Source organism: Octopus bimaculoides, chromosome 2, assembly GCF_001194135.2.
Source record: "Octopus bimaculoides isolate UCB-OBI-ISO-001 chromosome 2, ASM119413v2, whole genome shotgun sequence".
Classification (NCBI taxonomy): domain Eukaryota; kingdom Metazoa; phylum Mollusca; class Cephalopoda; order Octopoda; family Octopodidae; genus Octopus; species Octopus bimaculoides.
This window is the reverse complement of record NC_068982.1, coordinates 150,828,625-150,835,851: the sequence shown is the minus strand read 5'-3', so window position 1 is coordinate 150,835,851 and position 7,227 is coordinate 150,828,625.

Below are 7,227 nucleotides of genomic sequence, written 5' to 3'. Positions count from 1 at the left end.
ATCTGATCTTGCAGAGTTTCTACAGCTGGATGCCCTTCCTAACGCCAACCACTCCAAGAGTGTAGTGGGTGCTTTTACGTGCCACCGGCATGAGGGCTAGTCAGGTGGTAATGGCAACAGTTACACTTGAATGGTGTTTTTTATGTGCCACCTGCACAGGAGCCAGTCCAGCGGCACTGGCAACGACCTCGCTCAAATGTTGTTTTTCGTGTGCCACTGGCACAAGTGCCAATAAGGCAACACTGGTAACAATCACGCTCAAATGGTGCTTTTTATGTACCACCAGCACGGGAGCCTGTCAGTGGCCTTGGCATTGATCACGCTCGGATGGTGTTCTTAATGTTCCACTAGCACGGATGCCAGTCAGGCGGTGCTGTCATCGGCCATGTCAGCTATTATCTAATCTATTAATATACTTTATTATAAGAATATTATTCATACTTGGTAAAAATTTATATAGAAACCTAGTTTCTCTCCCAAACTATCAAAAACCATATGGTGCTTTCCAATCGGTGCTTTTGCAGAAGTCTGTCACAATAAGCACCTTTGTTACATACATTATAAGTCAGCCTCATGCAGAAAGCCTGCAGCGGCCCCCTGTCTCACTACAACCTGTATCCTTGAAATCTTGCCTGCATATATATATATATATATATATATACCAATGTATACTTGTCAGGATATGAGTTGCATTACTAACAATTGTCTACTTCTAACAAACTCTTTCATCCCTTATTATTTAACATATGCCAGGCATCTGAGGCTTATACTTAACCTAATATGTTAATAGTTGTTTGTTGTAATTCATTTTGAAAGCAAATAATAGTATTAAATCATCTAAAGGTAGAAACTATAAGTGAGAACTATAAAATCACACAAACTTTCTTCTTTTCAACTGCAGAAGGTAGATTCCACAAACTCACCTCACCTTTTCCTGTCAAGTCAACATATTTAGGGCTGCTATCATCAATATAGGCACAATAAAAGGTAGGTCAGGAGGGATTGTGGAAATACTTGAATGGTGACAAATAGATGTATGCTGTGCAAATAAAGACAGAAAGCAACCTCAACTGGACTCATCACAGGCAAAGAACAAAAGTACAAACTCTTCTGGATAACAGCAGTGACACAGGTACACTGTTAGCAAAGAAATAGACATTTAAGCTGAGATAGCCAGAGTATATTAGATAAAATAATTGAGCTTAAGCTAGTTATAATTATGTTAGTTATAGTTATATTGCAGGGTTACTCATATACAGCTGAGTGGACTGGAACAGCATGAAATAAAGTGTTTTACTCAAGAGCACAATGCTTCACCTGGTCCAGGAAGCAAACTCATGTTCTCACAATCATACATGCAACACTCTAAACACTAGGCCACATGCCTTCATTTATGTTTTTAATTTACTTTCTCTTAATTTGAATACCGCTAATTTTATTATTGTTTTCTTAATATTTTATGTATTATATTTTATCATTAGGTCCCTTTTTATTATCATGCTACTTCTTAATTAACATGACAGTTTAATGTCTTGCTTTTTAAACATGTTAGTTTTTATTACCATGGTGCAAATGGGAAGAGACTATGAAAGAGAAAGATCAAAAAATATATTGGAAGATGTGGAGAAGTCTGACCTCAGGGTGCTGAACCTCATAAAAAAGATGACAGAGAATCCCAAAATGTGCTAAAACAAGCATAGTCAACCCATGGGAGCATCAGAAAGTGAACATAAAAAGGATAATAATGGTAATGTTATATATTAATATGATAGCTCATTCATATCTAACCTTTTGCATCATGCTAAGACAAGTTACTCAAAATAGAGTGAGAAAGAGAAAGTCATAGAAAACAAAATGGAAAAGTAAGAGATGGAAATGATAAATGGCAGTGGCGGCAGTTCTGCTGCTGCTTATTCATTGTTTGGAATGGCTGTTGGTAGTCATGGTAGTGTCAGTGGTGGCAATGACAATTATTTGCAGTAAGGTGTATGCATGAAATCAGCTCCCTAAAATAGTTACACTAAAATAGTTTCACTAAAATTATTCCATTCATTGACACCCTACCAACATCATTATCATTACAAAAAAACCTATTACAGTATCTCATGAGCATCATCATCATCAGTTTCTGTCTATCAAATCCTCTTGCAAAATTTTGATCAGCCTGGAACTATAGTAGAAGACACTTTTCCAAAGTGCCACACAGTGGGACTGTACCCAAAACAAGTGAGGGTTGACAACAGGAAGGGTTTTCAGCTGTCAAAAATCTGCCTCAACAAATAGCTTCAATGAAGAATCATAACATTAAATTCAGTTATACCTGTTGCTTTGTTTACTAAATAATTCCAAACTATTTGCAATAAATCAATAATTATACTTTTGTGCAAAAATAACTTTTATTTAGTAATCTCAGGCCTTTTACATGTTCATGTGGCCATCATGGAGAAAAATTTACCCAACTGTGATCTAGTGAGCCAAAGGAGAATAGACTAAAGCTGTTTCCTCATTGTTTACTCTAGAAACAGGACAGTATTTGATTTCAATGTTACAGGCTAATTAAAGACCTGTTAATTTCATAGTGGGCAGATTATAACCAATATGGTACTTAGAGTAAGCAGTTACAATTTTAGATGTTGTAAATGGCAGGGAAGAGCACTAAAGACATGATGTTAGCTACTGATGCTTTAGTCAGTCAAGTTGAAACTAATTAAAAGAAAAAGTATTTCCCAGATGTAAAATATATTTAGATTTGAAGAACCATCTATTTTATATGCAATAAATGAATACATAAATAAAGTATTTAATAAAGTTAGTAACCATAGAGTCAGTCTAAAATATTTTTAACCATTCCACAAATTTTTTTAAAAAATATGTAGCCACAATGACGAATGACAATTCATGTACAAATTGCTCAAACAATACTGGTAAATTGTTCAAGCCCCATTTAATTGTAATTTGTTTTAAATTTGAACATATTTTTCCATTTCCATATTACAAAGAACTCATTTAGAAACATCACGAGATTGAGTTATATTTCATTGACAATTATTTACTCCACATGCATGTAATGACAACATAATTTTTATACATGAAATTATATTCTTTGTGTGTAACTCAAAGCATATGAATTACTCTCACATATCTATTGTATTTGTTCTTGATATTAAATTCATCAACTAATTTGCCTCTTTTGTTCCCTGTTAATGTATATTGCAAACTGTGAAAATGTGGTTGCTAAAGTAATGATATTCTTAATTAATTGAACCAAGAATTGCAGCTGAAGTTGGAATTTGGTAGAAGAGCTGTCACACAGTGAGGAAGAATAGCATGTGTCTTGGCTTTGATAAAAAAGAAATTAAGAAAAGTCTTTCTTTTAAACAAACCAGGAGCCGAGAAAAAGAACCCAACAGATCAGTAGAACAGTTAATTTGTAAAAGAATGAGTAACTTGCAAGAGAAAGAAAAGCTTGTGGCGTCTTGTGAGAAAAGAGAAAAGGAAAAGGCAGTTTACTCCATTGCCCCTTATACCTGACTTACACAGCCCAATACCCTTGTTTTTATGTCTGAATTTCACAGCCCACTGCCCTGCTTCTTATATCTCACCTCCACAGCCCACTTCACTGATCTTATAGCATTGAGTACAAGTTGTTAGATGTTATTGATGTTCTTTCAGAACTGAAAGCTAACCAGTGCCATACTGTATTCTGTTTTGCAGTGCTGTATTTTGTTGTGTCATGTAATATTTTGTAATATCATGTAGTCTTTTGCAGTGTGATACAGTATTAATATGGTTCCAATATTACTATATTTCAAGAGGGATTTAGTATATGTCATAAGTCTGTGTCATTATCATCATTTAACGTCCGTTGTCCATGCTGGCATGGGTTGGACAGTTTGAGCAGTCTTCGTCTCAATCATAGTATAATGCCAAATGAACTCGGTCATTGCCTCAATGAGGCCCAATGTTTTAAGCTCAGCATAATGCCAAATGGTCTCAGTCTTTGCCTCTGTGGGGCCCAACACTAGAAAGGTGCTTTTACGTGCCACCAGCATGGGTGCCATTTCTGTGACACCAGTATCTGCCATGACTACAATTTTACTTGGCTTGATGGATCTTCTTCTCAAGCACAACATAATGCCAAAGATCTCAGTCATAATGCCAAAGGTCTCGGTCATTGCCTCTGTGAGGCCCAAGATTCAAAAGGAGCTCTGCCACTTTGCTTCCATGAGGCTCAACGCTTAAAAGGTGCTTTTTACATGTCACCTGCAGGGGGGCCAGTTACATGACAGCATCAGCTACAACTGTGATTTCATTTGGCTTGGATCTTCTCAAGTACAGCATATCGCCAAAGGTCTTGGTCACTAGTCATTGCCTCTGTGAGGCCCAAAGTTCAGAGATCATGCTTCACCACCTCATCCCATGTCTTCTTGGGTCTACTTCTACCACAGGTTCCCTCCACAGTTAGGGATCAGCACTTCTTTACACAGCTGACCTCGTCCATATGTATCACATGACCATACCAGCATATTCATCTCTCTTGCACACAACATCTGATACCTCTTATGCCTAACTTTTCTCTCAAGATGCTTACACTCTATCAAACATGCACATTGATATTGCACATCTAGCGAAGCATACTGGCTTCATTTCTTTCAAGCCTACATATGTCCTTGGTAGTCACAGCCCATATTTCACTGCCATGTAGCATAGCTGTTTGCACACAGGCATCATACAATCTGCCTTTCACTCTGAGAGAGAGAGACCCTTTGTTTCCATCAGAGGTAGGAACTCTCTGCACTTTGCCCAATCTAATCTTATTCTGACAGCTGTGCTCTCAGAGCATCCACCTCTGCCATTAATTTGATCACCTAGGTAACAGAAGCTATCTACTACCTCTAGCTTATGCCTATAGCAGTTGATGGTGTCTATTTTCTGTATATTTTCAGTGTTTATTGTACCTGTACATCTACCATGCACAAAAGCTATTTTCCCTGTTAACTTTCCTCAGATATTGCTGTACCTTTTATGTTTCCAAAGCTTACACCGAGTGCATCTTACAGAGTTACTACCTACATTTTTCTACAGATCAAGCAGGGCCATCTACTTGAAATGAATTGTGATTTGTCTGACTTCCTACTTACTAAGACTTTAGTTTTTGCTAGGTTAACTCTAAGGCCCTTTGATTCTAGACCTTGCTTCCATAACTGAAACTTCTTCTCTAGTTCTGGTAGTGATTCAGCTATAAGAACTAGACCATTGGCATAGAGGAGCTTCCAGGTGTAGCCTGTCTTAAATTCCTCTTGTTATTGCCTGGAGGACTATGATGAACAAGAGGGGGCTTAGGACTGATCCTTGGTAAACCCTTACTTGTACCTTGAATTCTTCACTGTACTTGTTGCCAATCCTCACCTTACTGGTAGCAACTCTGTATCTGGCTTGTACAGCTCTCAGCAGCCACTCATCTATCCCTAGTTGCCATATTGACCACCAGATAAGGGATCAGGGGACCTTGTCAAAAGCTTTCTCCAAGTCAACAAAAGCTAAGTATAGAAGTTTATCTTTGGCTATGTATTTCTCCTGCAGGTGCTTTACCAGAAATATAGCATCAATGGTGCTTCTCCCTGGCACAAAACCCAAACTGCATCTCATCTAGACTAATTCTCATCCTAATTAGTTGGGTTATGACTCTCTCCGTAACTTTCATCACCTAATCCAACAATTTGATACCTCTGTAATTATTTCTATCCAAGACATCACCTTTACCTTTGTAGCAGTTGACTATGGTGCTGCTACACCAGTCATTGGAAGTGACTCCTTCTTTAACCACCTGATTTACAATACAGGTATCTAGGCCATAACCTACACTGCCAGATATTTTAAGTATCTCAGTGGTGACTCCTGAAGGGCTAGGGGCTTTCCTTGACTTCATGTCCTTAATTGCTTTATCTACCAAGGTACTGTCAATTCAGGTAGCTGGTCTCTCAATTGAGTCAACATTTGGCAGATCCTTCTCCTTCCATTCATTCTCTACATTCAGCAGTCTTCCATAATGGCATTTCCAAGCCTCTTCCTTTACAGAATCACTAAATGCAAGTGCCCCATCATCTATGTGGACACATTTCTCTCCTATGAAATCACAATTTTCTCTCACACACTGTCTTACAATTCAGAACACTTCAATTCTTTGGTCCTCACATCGCTGAACATAGGCAAACTTCCTCTTTTTTTATCTATATCATTATTTATCATATTTTCACACTGTCAAAATAAGAACTCTACTATTGGATATGGGTGGACATAGGAACATTACTACACTAATTCTGATGTTAATCTTCATAATGATTTAATAGTGATTAGTTTAGATACAATTTATGGGTGAAGCATTACTAAATTACAAATAAGAATTTGACAATGGATGTCAACTCCCAATATTATAAACCCAGCTACTGTCATCAATTTCCTTACCATTACCCTTAATGACATCTTTATTACTGCTGTCATCATCATCATAAACTGCTGTGACAATCCAAATATCCTCATAATATCCTGTTCCTCTTTTCTTACCATACAACTCTTAAAACCTTTAATAAATTATTGATCCACATAATTCAATAAATGTGATTCCTAGATGTTAATTAATTTACATTTAGTATTTTCTGGTGCATTTCTTTTTTTATCTATTTTAAAAAAATTACATGTGTACTGCCAACTGCAAATTTATCATTTCTGAAAAAAACATCCCATCTGCCCTCTGATTATATTAATGAATATGTTCACACCTGAAACACATGGCAAGCTTCCCTTTTTTTATCTAATTTATCTCTCAGCACCGATAGCACAATCTTATAATAGAATACTTCTTTTCGCTATTTCTCACTAATCTTAAGTTTTGATGTTTGAATTATAATTACAGTATGTGCAATATGCGTAGCCCACATGAAGGTCTCACCAGACACCATCCTATATGTTCAACATAGTTGCAAGGCTCACACACACGCATATACACATATGCACATGCACATACACACATGCACACGCACACACTAATATGTGTACCTCTGCAGGACTCACACACAATGATAGAAAATTTCTCAAATAATAAGTTCATTATCATTACTATGCTGTTATACGATATTGATATTGTAGCTGCTTTAACTATGCATCCTATCAAACCCAAACTCATGGTCTAGAATGAGTACTTTTTCCACCCTTGATATCTGTTCTGAC